Source organism: Macrotis lagotis, chromosome 1 (assembly GCF_037893015.1).
Source record: "Macrotis lagotis isolate mMagLag1 chromosome 1, bilby.v1.9.chrom.fasta, whole genome shotgun sequence".
Classification (NCBI taxonomy): Eukaryota; Metazoa; Chordata; class Mammalia; order Peramelemorphia; family Peramelidae; genus Macrotis; species Macrotis lagotis.
In genome coordinates, this window is record NC_133658.1 from 928,467,106 (window position 1) to 928,483,732 (window position 16,627).

The 16,627-nt window shown below is 37.4% G+C and overlaps 1 pseudogene; it reads left to right on the plus strand.

Moving 5' to 3' along the window:
• The first annotated feature begins 9,470 nt into the window (after nt 1-9,470).
• LOC141510270 (vomeronasal type-1 receptor 1-like) lies at nt 9,471-10,115 on the plus strand (annotated as a pseudogene).
• Nucleotides 10,116-16,627: the final 6,512 nt, after the last annotated feature.

The following is a 16,627-nucleotide window of genomic DNA, read 5'->3' on the forward strand; positions in this document are numbered from 1 at the left end:
GGGAGCAACTTTAGACCTGGTGGTTGCATTCTCTCACTGCTACACTGCTAAAGGTGCAGTGAAGGAGATGGAGGATGAGCAGGAAAGGAGGAAGAAGAGCAAAATAAATTTTGAAAAACTATTTTATTTATTTGTTTTGCCAAATAAATTCAATGGTAGTTTTTACAAATCATTTTTTTGCAAGGTGTTGAGATTCTTTTCCCTCGCTCCCACCCCACCACCCTCCCCTTTAAAGAAAACAATCTGATATAGGCTCTACATTTATAACCATGCTAAACATGGATCCAAATTGATCATCTTGGGAGAGAAGAATAAAATCCAAATAGAAGAAAGAAAACATTAGAGAGAAAATATTGCGTAACTTTTAAAAATGGAAGATAGCAAGTTCTGGTCTTCATTTAAACTCCATAGTTCCTTCTCTACATGTGGATAGTATTTTCCATGCCAAATCTTTGCAAATTCTCTTTGATTATTGTCCTGCTGAAATGAACAAGTCTATCATAGTTGATCATCACCTCATGATTTGTTAGTGTGTAGAATGTGGGTCAAGCAACATGAACTTTTAAGAGGATTGAATTTTGTTCCTCTTCCTCTAAGTTGCCCTTTATTCTTATGGAATGACATTCCCAATCTCCTCTCTCTTTTGATTTTTTGGTGAAGGTTTTCATTGAATATCCATGTTTTTCTATTCTGTATATTATTTTACAGGGATTGAATTTTTCTGACTTTATTTCTCCTTTAAGCCACTCAGGAACAGGGTCCTGTGGTCCATGATCTCCTCAAATTCTGGAGTTTTCTGTGTCACAGAGTGTTGAAATACTTTCCTTTATTTTGAAATATTTATTCAGAGGATCAGAAGACTCCTTATATTTTCTTCTGTGGTTACTAGGTTTTTTCCCCTATTGATTTATCTTTGAGATTTCACCTTCCTGAAATACTAGGTAATTTCAGGCTCCAATACACACACACGCACACACACACACACACACACACACACACACACACACACACACACTTACTTCCCTTGTTATTCACTTCCTGACTCTTTCCCCTCTAATTGTCATTTCATGAGGGACTGGATCTGAAAGGGTGTCAGTCTGTTCCCACACTCATGCTTCTCTAGCTTAGGTCTTTGACACATCTGACTTGATTGGTCAGAACTGGTTCCAGTCAGGTACTGTGCTGGACACTTTCCATCAGATTTGGTGGAATATGGGACATCTTCCCACAACACACATGCAGCATCCTGTCCTGGTGACTTGTCCCATTCTTTCCATCCCTTAGTTCTTTGTTGACATCCCAAGATTTTTTTCACCAGCACTGGTAGTTCAGTAGAACTGGTATTACTAGATCATAGCCTACTGGAGGTTCTCAACCCAAGAGAACTGTCGCCAAGCTGACTGTTGAAACCAAAGCAAACTTCTACAAGGTGTGTCCAAGGACTGAAAAGATGGAGGATAGACCCGATATAAAAATGGAGTTTCCTTTAAGCCTATGTTCTGTACTTTGTTCTCCTAGTGAAGTTTCACTTCAGTAGTGTGGCAAGTGAGGGAAGATGCTGAATGAGTTCAGGGTCAGGGAACACAATTTCTTGTTTATAGGCATTTTTTTAACCTTTTGGATTCTGTGTATTCTACACCATAGAAAAAGTTGCTTTATCCTTGGTGCATGATTGCTATTTTGCAAAGCTTCAGGAAGCCATGATAATTGTGTGTGTGTGTGTGTGGGGTTAATTCACTATGTGTTGCTCCATGACCTCCATTACAAGAAAGGATCAATCCAATCATCCTTCATCCTCTCCTGGCTTTACTCTGACTCCAGAATTTGTTTCCATGACCCACCCAAGTAACTCTCCCCACCTTGTCTGTTCCCTTATACATATGTACCCCTTCACTGGAATGTAAACTCCTTGACGATAAGGATTTGACTTTCCTTTTGCTTCTTTTTGGAGCTTCATCATTTGACACTGGCTTGCATATAATAACTATGATATGATATGATATGATATGATATGATATGATATGATATGATATGTTATAATATAATATAATAACTTGCATATAATAACTACCGCTTCTTGACTTGAATTACCAAGCAAAACTGCAAGCTAACTGTAGGGTTGTTAACATTATCAAAAAGAAAAGGGATAAAAGTCAAATCACTTTAGGAAAAAATGAATAAGGTGAAATCCCAATACAGAAGTAAAAATAATGACCAGCACTTACTACAGAAACATACAGCAATAAAAAATGAGAATGGAGGAGAACAGAAAAGTTGTAGAGGCATCTATGAAAATAAAAAAGAAACAAATCAAGAGCCATACAAGAAATATATGCATGATATGTATATATGCAAATATATATTTATGTAAAATCTATATAAGAAATATAGATTTTAAATAATCCAATTGAGAATCTGAAACTGGAGCAGAAAGTTTAATAAAGACTTAAGAATGAAGAAATAACAAAAGAAGAAAAGTTTTTGTTTTGGTCAAGGGTGAAAAAATTCCAGAACCCAGGTCTTATTGGTCTGATGTTTCTATGGTAACCATAGGCAGCACTCAAAATTCAATAAATCTAGAAATGTTTTATGGGTGGATGAATTAAAGATTTGATCAAAACTAGCCCATGAATGATGTAATAAGTATCCAAATGACCTTTGGGAGAAAAAAAGATTCCCCATCCCTGGTCTAGATGATTTACAAGAAAATTTACCAGAAGTTTAAAGAGTAATTAATACTTATCCTACATAAACTATTCTTAAAATTTGATAAAGAAAATATTTTACCAAGTATCTTTTATAAAAAACACACTCAGGAAATGTTAAGCAAAGAAATAGAATTATAAACACAAATAACTTGAATATGAATACAAAAATATATAACAAAATCCTAATAAAAAGTCTTCAGTTGTATACCCAAATTTTAATCACTGTGACCAAATAGATTTCCATTGATGCAGACAAAGTACTTCAATAGTAGGCAAATAATTAAAATAATTAATTTTATTAGAAAGAAAATGACCTAAACCACATAAATATATCAAAAGCAAGAGAAAATGCCTTTAGAAGGCACAGCTCGGGGCGGCTAGGTGGCGCAGTGGATAGAGCACCGGCCCTGGAGTCAGGAGTACCTAAATTCAAATCCAGCCTCAGACACTTAATAATTACCTAGCTGTGTGGCCTTGGGTGAGCCACTTAACCCCATTTGCCTTAGCAAAAAAAAAAAAAAAAAAGAAGAAGGCACAGCTAGATTTAGAAGGGTCATTTCATTATAATAAATCAAATATATTTTGAAACTTAAAAATTAATGGTGAAAATGAAATGACTTAAATATATTGGACATGCATTTTAATCTCTAGGATTTATCAAGAAGCCTATAGATGGAAGCCATCTTTGAAGATGACCAAGAGGATCAGAGGGAGTTGGGGATATTATACATGAACAAGAATAAGGAAAACATTAAACCTCCTTGGAAGCCAGCCTATTAGGTTGCACAGTTGCTCCTTCTCACACAATGATATCTTGGCCAAAGGAGAATGCATCGTTATCTCTTTTCTTGGATCAAAGTATACTGAGGGCAGGACAAGATTTCTGGCTTTCTGATTATTTGCCTTCTTGAGTTTGCATTTAACATTCTGAAAGTTCATATTCCATTTCTTAATAGCAAGAAATCAGACTTTTTAACCAGAAATATAGGTTTTGAAAACTTAATAAACTTTCATAATATCTAAAAGCCAAACCTAGTATTATTTGTAAGCAAAACAATAATGGAGTAAAGAGAAGAATGTACTTTTCCTTCACTCCTATTTTATATGGTTCCAGAAGTGCTATTAGTAACAAAAGAGCAAAAGATACAAATTAAGTGCATCAGTACAGTTAAAGAGAAGAAATGCTCCCTATTTACTCATGACCTGAAAGCTTCCTTGGATAATCCCAGAGAATTAACAAAGAAACAACTGTAATTTAGTAGCTGGAGCCCAAATAAATGTAGAAGATTTTTTTCTGGAATAAGGTGCTAACACTTCCTCTGTAGTCTATCTTCCTTAGACAATTGTTCTTCTCTCTTTGTTTCTGGTTCTCCAGAATTACCTACCATGTTTCTGAGAGGACATTCCATCTAAACTCTGTCCTGCTTATACCATATCTAGATATTGTGCATGTCACCATTTAGAAAGGATACTGATAAGCTGCACAGTGTCTTAAGAGATCAGTGAGAATGGTGAAGATCCTTGAGTTTATGTGATATGAGAGTCTCTTAGGAAACCAGGATATTTTTTACTGGAGGAAAGCAACTACATTCAAGAGGGATATGATTCCTTTATACACGTATTGGAAGAATGGCCACATGGAATAGGTTTTAGAGATGTTTTATTTTATCCCAGTAGGCACAAATAGGAGTAATAGGTGGGGGACTGCAAATAGGCAAATGTACACTGGATGTCAATACCAGCTTCCAATAAAGTAGAATTGTCCACGTAGTCAGTTTGTCTTTTGATGGTGTTCAAGAGTAGCTGTGCACTCTTTTTCCAGTGGAGCAGATGACTTGAGATCTCTTCTGTCTATTTCTTATTCCCAATGGGGTTTTTTGAAGGAAAGAGGTTTCTTTATTGTAATGTTCTTTTTTAATATAAATATTTTGTTTTCCAATTATATACAATAGTAGTTTCTACCTATCATTTTTTGGTAAGGTTTGGAATTTTATAATTATTCCCCTACCCTCCCTTTCCTCCGCCAACCCCCCACAGAAGGTAGTCTAATAATCTTTACATTGTTTCCATGCTATACATTGATCAAAATTGAATTATTGAGAGAAAATGTTTTTACAGTAGAGTTCCTCCCATTCACACTCAAAGTTATAATTACTTATTCTTTATTGTCCACCATGCTATCTTCCCTCTGTTTGTATTTTTCCCCTTTTTTTACTTTATCCATATTCCCCAGTATTTTGTTTTTGCATACCATCTCCTTCAGTGTGTTTGTCCCCTTATATCCAACCCCCATCCCCTTTCTTTACCCTTTCCCTTTGCCCCTTCTTCCTTCCCTTCCATCTGTTAGTTCCTCTTTTCCTGCCCCCCTTTACCCTTTTAATACTTTAAAGGTAATATAAGTTTCTTAACTGAGTGTGTGTATGTCCTTCTTTGAGCCAAATCTGATGAAAGTAAGATTCAGGCAGTTCTTCACTCCTCCATTCTACCCGTCTATTGCAACAGGTCCCCTGTGTCTCTTCATGTAATGTGATTTACTCCATACAGTCTCCTCCATCCTTTCCATCTCTTTACTTTCCCCTCTTTTAAAGGAAATATTGTTTTTAAATCATTCTATCAGAGTCACAGACAAGTCATGAGTGTCCATTACTTCTGGCTAAGTATATTCTCTCTAATAGAGTTACAGTTCTCCAGAGCTATGAGAATCTTATTGGATAGACGTTTTTTACCTTTTCATGTGTTTCTTGAGTTTGCTGTTAAATTTTCAATTTAACTCTGTCTTTTCATTAGGAAAAATTGAAAGTCTCCTATTTTGTTAAATGTCTGTCTTTTTCCCTAGAAGAGAAGACTCAGTTTTGCTGGATAGTGAATTAATTCTTGGCTTCATTCCAAGCTCCCTTGCTCTTTGAAATATCATATTTCAGGCCCTTTGATCCCTTAATGTTTATGTATCCAGGTCCTGTATAATACTTTGTGTGGCTCCTTGGTATTTCTGTTACTTTCTGGCTGCTGGCAGGATTTTCTTTTATATGATAATTCTGGAATTTGGCCACAACATTTTGGGATCCCTTTCAGGACAGGATCGATTTATTTTTTCAATAACTATTCTGTTCTCGGATTCCATGATATCAGGATAATTTTCCTTCACTAAATCCTAAAATATAAGGTCCTGGCTTTTTTCAATCCTCAATGTTTGCAGGAAGCCCAATGATTCTTAAGTTGTCTCTTCTGGATCTATTCTCTAGACCAGCCATTTTGCCTTTGAAATATTTTACATTTTCTTCTATTTGGGGGTTTGTTTAACAGATTCTTGTTGTTTCAAGACATCATTAGTTTCCAAAGATTCCATTTTTTTAGAAGAATTTTCTTCATTTACCCTTTGCTACTCCTTTACCTTTTGGTTAATTCTATTTTTGAATGAGTTTTCCATTTGCCCAATTGTGGTTTTAAAATTATTTTCTTTTTTCACTTGTCCACTTATATTTTCCAAGGATTTGTTTTCTTGTTGATAATTTTTGTCTTGCATTTCATTTTCCAATTTTTCCAATTGATTTCTTTTAGGTTTTTTTTGCAAGGCAATGGGGTTAAATGGCTTGCCCAAGGCTACACAGCTAGGTAATTATTAGGTGTCTGAGGCCAGATTTGAACTCAGGTACTCCTGACTCCAGGGCCAGTGCCCCATTCACTGTGCCACCTAGCCACCCTCCAATTGGTTTTAAACTCCTTACTGATCCCTTCTAAGAAGTCCTTCTGGGTTGGAGACCAATTCATATTCTCCCTAGAAGTTCAAGCTCTCTCTGAGTTAAGATCTTTGTCTTTGAGGTAGTTTTCAGTGAACCCCCCTTTCTGTTGACTTTTCTTCATTTCCCTAGGATCTTGTGTTAGGGGAGAGACTGGTTCACACAACCTTGCTGTTGAAATCCCTAAAGGCTTAGCTCATTGGGTTTAATAATTCCTCGTGAGCCCACTGGTAGGGGATGCTAGACACTTTTTTAAGGTTTTTTTGCAAGGCAAAAGGGGTGAAGTGGCTTGCCCAAGGCCACATAGCTAGGTAATTATTAAGTGTCTGAGACCAGATTTGAACCCAGGTACTCCTGACTCCAAGGCCGGTGCTTTATCTACTAGCCACCTAGCTGCCCCACTAGACACTTTCTTTGAAGAATCTGTGACCTTGATTTGTGACCCACTCCCTAGAACTTGGGGAGGGGTGAGGGGGGCAGCAGGGATTATCCTTGAACATTGTTGGCTGAGCCATGGGGCTATACAGTTAATCTCCTTATTCTTCACTTGGTACTGAGAGAGATCTGCTGCCCACAGCTGAGCCTGGGGAGGATGGGGGGGCAGGTTGTTACTGTGTTTGTAGTGGGAAGAGTCACTTTTTTCCCCACAGGATGGAGGGGAGGGGACTCAACTGGAAACAAGGAGACTCTACTGAAAATACAGGGCTCACAGTCCTGGTCTTGAAGACCAGCTAAGCTGATCAGATCAATGTTTAGCAACGCTCTGGAGCTCTCCCTCCCACCATGCACACAGCCAAAGCTTCATTGGCTGTTCTCAGATTAGTCCCCAGGCTTCACCCCATCTCCCCTGTCTTGGCTCTCTGCTCTCTACCCTGGCTCCATCACATCCCTGAGACAGACCTTGTTGATTGATGTTCTTCTCCTAAGTTCTTTATTTGGGTTTTGTGGATCCAAATTCTGTTAAGAGGCTTGATTCATATTAGTTCTTAGGGAAAGCCAGGAGACCTTAGCACAGTGCCTAACTTCTCTCTGTCATCCTGGCTGGAAGTCCTCCCAATGTTTCTTTTTATTCTACCAACCTGCCTCTCTGAGATGAATCTACATTGTTCTCAGAGTACTTCAGACATTACTGAATAGTTGGCAAATATCTCTCAGTTTCACTAGGATGATTTTTGTCATGAAGCAAACTGTTAGGTGAAAATCTGACTTGATTTTGTATTTGTTTCACTAGCACCTAACACAATGCCTGGCAATACCAGCCTTTATGAATGCTTGGCCATTGATAGGTGGTTGTAGCATCTTTTGACTCTGAAGTAAAATATTATCTCAGCATCCTCTCATTGTCTTTTACCATAAACCAATCATGAGGATACCTGACTTGTCTTTCTGGTTTGTTTTCTCAGATGAACAGTTGAAGGAATTCCACTCCTTGTCTGTCTTGCTTTGGCAGATTGCATGACTCCAGTGCTTGGCAGAATGCCTGGTACATAGTAGTGGTCAATAAATGTTTAATGACTGATTCTAGCAAAAGGGCACAGTTACTGGTACATAATAAGTAAATGCTTATTGATGATGAGTGAAGTAGAGGGAGTATCTGCATGTCTGCTTTAAGATGCCACCCCCCCATAAGGTCATAGGTCTAGAGGAAGAGATGTCATAAATCACACATTCAATCCCTCTCAGTTTTATAGATAAGGAAACTGAGCCCCACATAGGTTAAGTGACTCACCCAAGGTCATATGCACTGGAATTATTTGGAGCAGCATCAGAATCTTTTTCTTCTGACTGCAAAGTCAAGGCTCTTCACAACATATCATATTTAGAGCAATCTGGAAATTTCAAAGAGGTGAGAGACTTGTTAGCCCAACCCACTAATGAAAAAGAAAACCTGCTTCAGTGAATCAGACAAATGGCCAACTAGCATTTCTTTGGCAGCTTCCAGTAAGAAAGAGTCTATCACTTACTAAGGTAACCCAGGAAACTTTCACCCATTGTCCTGGTTCTGTCCTTTGACCCCAAGCATTCCATGTCTACCTTCAATTTAATGGAATGGAAGAAGTTTGTATAAAAGAGTAGGTCTGGCTCAGATCAATGTGTTCTATAGATAACATGTTCAGTCTATGTGTTTGTCTGTGTAAATGTGGGCATGCTTCCCCTTATAGCAACCTCTCCAAGAGTATACTTAGTGTATTCAATGTGGTGTGCATGTGAGGAGAGAAAGGAACCTTTTCTTGGCACTGTTTTTTTTGCTGTTGAATAAAATATCACTTTAAAAGTTATCTGTCCATGGGAGTTTAATGGGGACTCATGAACCATGTTCTTGGGTAGATTCTGACACTTAACCTATCCCTGTATCCTGGGTAGATTTTGATGGGGGAGGTTTATATAAAAATGGATTCCCCAGATGTACCACCTTTTCCCCCACTAAATTTCACTTTTCTTGACTCAGTCTAATTAACCTTTCAAACTCTTTTCAAATTCAATGAATTGGCTCTAATAAGAGGAAGTTAAATATAAAGACTAACACCGGGGAAAATTATATTTCATGAATACAGGAGGGAGGCATGAAATAAATGTGTCTAGAAAAGATCTGTAGTTTTCTGAATTGTAAGTTCAAAATGAATTGGTAGGGCAATGGGTCTGAGAAATCACCTCTGAGAAAAAGACAGATAGGCAGAGCCAGTAATCCATAAGCCAAGTGTCCTTAATTGAGTCTAGGAAGAACAGAAAACTAATCCTGGAACAAAAGACCACCCACTTTCTCTTGGTTTTTTAAGTTCAAATATAGATCATGAATGCAGAGCCTACTGACCTTAGCTAAAACTAATCCAATAATGTATAAATGACTGAAATCATAAAATACCAAAACCAGGGGCATTGTATAGAAATTACTGAATTTCATGTGTCTATCTGTGGCATGGAAGGAACTATCTCATGACTTCTTTTCAGGTGGGAATAAAGTTCTGGTGTTTCTCTTCAGGACCCACAGGTTCAGACTGAAATTCTTCTCCTAAGAACAAGAAAAATGTCATTGCAGTGGATACTCCTGGGTGTTGCCTTCTTCTCCCAGACAGGAATTGGGGTTCAGGGAAACTTCTTCCTAATTTATCTCTTCAGCTTCCTGTTCTTCACTGGCCAGAACCTGAGGCCTATAGATCTGATTATCACTGTTAGCATTGGTCAACTTGTTGGTGCTTCTTTCCAAAGGTTTCCTTCAGGGACTGGCAGCTTTGGGTCTAAAGAATCTTCTAGATGACTTTGGCTGTAAAATTGTCTTGTACATTAACAGAGTGGCTCGGGGACTTTCCCTCAGCATGACCTGTCTTCTGAGTGGTTTTCAAGCCATCATCATCAGTCCCCATCAGCCCAGATGTATAAACCTTAAGGCCAAGAGTCCCAAGATACATTCTCCCTTCTATTCTCATCTGCTCAGTTTATATATTCAGTGACTCCTAGCCCCTGGCTGGTGCATATCTGTGCTTTCTTGGCTTCCTGCTTTCCAATGGTTAGTCCCTTTATGCTGATCAACAGCGACTCACAAATCCTGAGGTACTACAGTGCTGTCTGTGGTAGAAAAAGTCCCTAGACTGAAATGAACTCCAAGAATACCCTCTTCCTAATATCTTCCCAGGTTCTGGTCCAAGAGGAAAAAGACATTGAAAAGTCTTGAGAAAGAAGTGTCAAAGCAGATCAGGGAATCCTCAAGTAACTATTTTAACTAGCTCCAATTTCACTGAAGAGGGACATTTGGGGATCCATTAAAGGCACTGGCAAGGGAGTTGGGGCTGGAATTCAACTAAAGACACCTGTATACTCTTCCTAAAATGCCAGATCACTATTAAGCTGGTAAAGGTAAAAGATTCTACCTAGTCTAATGAAAACTGAAATAGAAATTTGCATTTGCCATTTGCAGCATCCATAACTAGTGGTCTTCATAGAAACTCTATCTTACTCTCAAGGGGCAGCCTTACCATTTGCTTTTTTAAATTTTTTCTTACCTTCAGCACAAGTCTGTCTTTCTGCAACTTTGAAAAGACCATCATTTTATCTTTTTTTCCTCACTGGTTCCTTGGGAGATAGGACACCAATGGAAAATGATAGTGTCTCTCTAAGCTTCATTTTCTAGGTAACCCTTGACTCAAAGAACTGGTTCCATTTGTTTCTCTCTTTAGTGGTAGAGATTATTATTTAGTACCAGGAACTTGTATGAGAAGAAAACAAACTAGGTGAGAGCAGAGAAAAATAAGACGTGGGCTACTCTGGCTTCTAGCTTTGAAGAGAAGGACATGGGAGGGAATAAGAATTTGTTAAACCCTTCTATGTGCCTGGAATCATGCTAAGCACTTTACAAATACCTTATCTGAACCTCACAATAACCCTTTGATGTAACTGCTATTATTCTTCCCATTTTGCTTTTGAGGAAAAAGAAACAGAGTGAAGTTAAATAACGTGTCCAATGTCATACAGATTGTAAATATATGAGGTCAGATTTGAACTCACATCTTCCTGATTCTAGGCCCTTTCTCTATTCCCTTTGCTACTTCCCTGTATAATAAGGAAGGAAATAATCATTTGTTGAGCACCTACTTTGTGGCAGGATTGCAGTAAATACTTCACAAATATTATCTCATCTCAGAGAAGATGTTCCATTCCAACTTCTCTTCAGATCTCTGAAGCAAGAAAAAGACTATGGTAATGGGACAGCTAGGTGGTGCACGGATTGAGCACCAACCTTGCAGTCAGGAGGACTGAGTTCAAATCCAGCCTCAGACAATAATTACCTAGCTGTGTGACCTTGGGTAAGTCACTTAACCCCATTGACTTGGCAAAAAATAAAAGACTATGGGAAGACAATGACATGTAGAGGAGGTGACACTCTCTATAATGCTCTTATATTAGCTTATTGTTCTAGATACTTTGGGGGAATTTCCCCTTGGGAAAGATTTGTGACTTTCTCTCTATATATTAAACTGAGCTACTTTACTACCTATGGGAGACCTCATTCACTCTGTATTGTCTGATAAATGTTCTTCTGTGTCTGCCTTATCTAATTTCTGATTTATTATCACCTTGGCAAAAACAGATTTATTTGCTATCTACCATCTGAATTCATTGTGGATATATGCAGTTGCAGAAAAAGCTTTTACCAAAATATAAATATTCATTCCTATTAAAAGTCCTTAAAAGCATAAATATAAATGGATTTTCCCTTAAAATGACAAGGGACATTTTCCTCACACCATCAGAAAGGATAATTTGTAATAAGGATAAGCCAGAAGCCTTCCCCATAGCATCAGGAGTGAAACAAAGATGCCCATTATTGTTAATATTATTCAGTAGTGTATTAGAAATGCCAGTAATAAAGAAGAAAAAGAAACTAAAGGAATTAGAATAGGCAATAAAATAATAAACATATTGCAAACAATGTAACAAAATAACTTATAATATCCTAGAGATTCACTCAAAAACTAATTGAAAAAATGAGTTACTTTACCAGCATTATGAGCTATAAAATAAACCTACAAAATAATCATCAGTATTGCTATATATCACCAAAAAATCCTGCAAAAAAGAGATAGAAAGAGATGTTCCACTGGAAAAAATCACATAAAATACCTAGTAATATATACTTTCCAATAAAAACCCAGGCACTATATGAACTTTGTTATAAAACACTTTTTATATAACTTTTAAGATTTAAATGCTTGAAGAAATATTCATGGTTAATGTACAGGCAGAGACAATATTTTTAAAATGATTCCACTTAAATTAATATACTTATTCAATGTCATCTTATTTAAAAATCATCTTCTTGAACACGGAAAAGTAATAACCAAATTCATTTGGAAGAAAAAAAGGATCAAGATTTGAAAAGAATTAGTGCATGAAGGTGAAAAGATTTTAAACTGAATTATAAGGCAGTGATTATGAAAGCATCTGGAAGTGACTGAGAAATAATAGACATAAAACTCCCAGTAGTGAGTGATTATTTTAACCCTGTCTTTGAGAAATGTAAAGATTTAAACTGTTGGAATAAACACATTTGGTAAAAATTGTTTGGAAAACTAGAAAGTGGAAAAGAGTAGAGATATTTTATACTATTTACAAGATGAAGTCACAGTGTATACATGACCTAGACATAAATGGAGATGTCTTGGTTGATTCTTGTCCTTTGTTATCAAAGAAAACCAAAATTATGTCACTATGTTTGAGATAAATTACAGTGTGTCCATCTGTGGCTGATCAAACGAATACAAGCTCCGGTGTGTTCTATCACAGATCGTCCATGTGAACATCTGGGGTGCTTACTCTTAACTTTTATATGTCATGTCTCCTTTGATCTGTGTCAATTCTGCCTTCCTAATAGAGTGCAGCCCCCTCATTGAAGAGGGCAAGCCATGCTGGGCAATCCTGTGCCAGTGTCTTACCCATGTTGTACAATCAATTCTAAAGTTCCTCAAGGAGACCTTCAGAGTGTCTCAGGATCACTTCTTCTGACCTTCTTGTGAGCACTTGCCTTGTGTGAATTCTCCATAAATTAGTACTTTTGGCATTCTAACTACACACCCAGCCCATTGTAGTTGCCCTCTCTGTAGTAATGTTGGGATGCTAATCAGTTTAGGTCAAGAAATGACCTTGGGGTCTGGTATCTTCTCCTGCCAGGTGATCGTCAGAATCTTCCTAAGACAATTTAAATGGAAGCAATTCAGTTTCCTGACATGGTGCTGGTAGACTCTCCAGGTTTCATAGGCATATAGCAATGAGTCAACACAACAGCTCTATAGACCTTCAGTTGGTAGTCAGTCTAATATCTCTTCTCTCTCATACTTACTTTTGGAGTCTCCCAGATACTGAGCTAGCTCTGGCAATGCAAGTGACAACCTCATTGTCAATGTGGATCTCCCTGGAAAGGACACTGCCGAGGTAATTGAACTTGTCCACAGTACGCAAAACTTCTCCATTTACTGTAATCAATGGTTCCACACATGGATAGTTTGGTGCTGGCTGATGGAGCACCTCGGTTTTCTTGGTGTTCATTTCTAGACCAAAATGAACACAAGCAGCAGAGAATCAATCCATACTTGTTGCATCCCAGCTTCAGAGGTTACACTGAGTGCACAATTATCTGAAAACAAAAAATAATGAACCAATGCTCCCTCCACTTTTGGTCTGGCTTGTAACCTTTTCAAGTTAAGGAATGGCCATCAGTATGATAGCTGACCTTGAGACCATGTTTTAATCTTAGTGAAGGTGTTTGATGACATAGCTGAAAACATAATGCTAAAAAGTATGGGAGCAAGGATGCATCTTTGTTTTGCTTCATTGGTGCCTCGGAAATCTCAAGAGTATCATCCACTATCCAGATCCCAGGCATGCCTGCCATCATGAAACTGACATGCAATAGTGATGACTTTCTCTGGGCAACCAAATTTTGACATAATTCTCCATAAACCCTTGTGATTGATGGTATCAAAACTCTTGGTCAGATCTACAAATGTTGTATACAGATCTCCATTCTTCCTGGCATTTGTCATGGAGTTGTTGAGCAGAAAACACCATATTGACTATTCCTCTACCATTTCTGAAGCCACACTGGCTTTCAGAAAGGTGATCAACCTCTAGGTAAAGGATCAGCCTATTAAGAAGGACTCTGGCAAAAATTTTACCAGCAATGACTAATAGGGAAGTACCTCTGTGATTGTCAAAGGGCAGTCTATTCCCTATACCTTTATAGAGATGGATGACAGACACATCCTTGAATTCTTTGGGGATAACCTCTTCATGTCATATAACCTGGAAAATTTCAGTCAGTTTTTGGATGAGCAATGGATCCCCACCTTGCAGATCTCAGCTGTAATAGAATCAGCACCAGGTACTTTGCCACTTGAAAGGAGCCAACGGAATGAAAACTTCTTCTTCGGTTGGAACATCATCTAGGGACTTCAGTGGCAGCAGTGGAGGTTTTCAGACCTCTCGACCCAGGAATTGCCAAGGACAACTTGGAAGGTCATCAAGAAATGCCTGCCACTCCAGATGAAGGTAAAGCACAGTCCAGGAAAGGTCTCAACAGTGCAATCTTGACCTTAGCAGACTCAGAACAAGCCTCAGTAGCCATTGAATCAGTATCGGTAGCTGCTTCTAGAGCACTAGGACCATGATTCATAATGGGGTCAGAAGAGAATTACAGGTTTCTTTTTGCCATCACTGAGACAGGATTCTGTTGCTTTGGTTATATTCAGATCTAGGTCATAGTCTGGGACCTCAGTTCCAGGAAAAGGAACAGCAGCACAACAGAGCTTCCTGCTGAAGAAAAACAGGGATACTCCTCAGGACAGCGAAGAAAGAGGTGATGGAGATTATTCACAGACCAGAGCACAGGTTAGAAGAGTAGTCAAAAACCTCTCATAAGACCTTAGGAGAATTGAAAACATGCAGGTTCCTAGAAGGATCTCTGAAAATAGCTGTAAAAACCCTAAAAGCATGGGACACTGTATCCACCATTGCAGTAGCAGAACCTCACCTTAACAAAGAGTTAAAATCAAGTCATAGGCTGGGAAAATGAGTTCATAATAATGGAAAAATAATCCAACTATAGACAGTTGCTATAGTCAACAGGAAGATCAAAGTATACACTCAGAAGATAACAAAGTCCTGCATTCAGTGCCTCCAAGAAAAATATGAATTGCTTTCAGCCATGAAGGGCTCAAAAAGAATTCTGAAAATAGAGTAAGGAAGGAAAGTTTGGGAAGAGAAATAAGAGTGATGTGGGAAAATCATGAAAACTGACACAGTAGCTTAGAGGAGACACAAAAACCCCAAAGAAAATAACAACCTAAAAAAACCAAACTAGATCAAATGGGAAAAGAGTTATAAAAGTCAATGAGGAGAAAAATACTTTAAAAAGAAGAGATCAAATGGAAAAGGAGATACAAATGCTTACTGAAGAAAATATTCCTTAAAATATAGAATGGAGCAAAGAGAAGCTGTGACTTTGTGAAGCATCACAAAAGGATAAAATAAAACCAAAAGTATGAAAACCTACATGACAATATGAAATATCTCAATGGAAAAACAAGTGACCTACAAAATAGATCTAGGAGTGATGATTTAAAAATTATTGGACTACCTAAGAGCCAGCATAAAAAAGTACCTAGACATCATCTTTCAAGAAATGATCCAGGAAAACTGCCCTGATATTCTAGAAACAGAGGGCAAAATAGAAATTGAAAGAATCCAATCTCCTGAAAGAGATTCTAAAATGAAAACTTCTAGGAATATTACAGCCAATTTTCAGAGTCTCCAGGTCAAAAAGAAAATATTTCAAACAGTCAGAAATAAAGAATTCAATTACCATGGAGCTACAGTCAGGATAATACAAGATACAGCAGCTTCTACATTAAGGTATCATAGGACTTAGAATATGGTTTTCATAAAAGTAAAATATCTTGGATTACAACCAAGAATCAACTACCTAGAAAAACAACATATACTTTCAGGGGAAAAGATGGGCATTCAATGAAATAATCAAGAGTTGAATAAAAAAAGTAAAGAGTTGAATAAAAAAATTTATTCTTTAAATATTCTATAATATATTGGGAGCGTTGCAACTGTTATTGGAGTAGGTGTAGTTGAATAGTAAAAGAGAAAAAAACAAAATACAATGAAACAGAAAGAAATGTAAAAGGGAGAAATTTGGGTGAAATAAAAGTAAAATAAATGTATTGTATAAAATATATTGCATTTATATTTTATAAAATAAAATGTATTTATATGTGAGTGGGTTTTTAAGAGTTGAATGGTCTATCATAACAACTGATAAACTAACAGCATTTGCTTGTTATGTGTCATTTTTTCCATGTATTGCCTCTGTATATACTGATCGGCTGGCATCTTTCAAGATCTCTATTCTCCTCTAAATTGCTGCAAAAGATTTTATGTTGGGAAGGAAGATTTTAATGGCCCTAGCATGGTCTACCTTTTTCATTATCTTCTTTTAAAGAGATGTATGGGATCCAGTGGGAATGCCTGTGCTAACAAGGACATAGTCCTTTTCTTTGTAAGAAGTGACAATATTTTTATTTTCTCTTCTTTAGCATGATTACTGGTTTTCCAATGCTACAAGATCAAATTTTAGTACTCTTTTCATTCAGACCAAACTCTAGGGTTCAACTGAAGAAAATT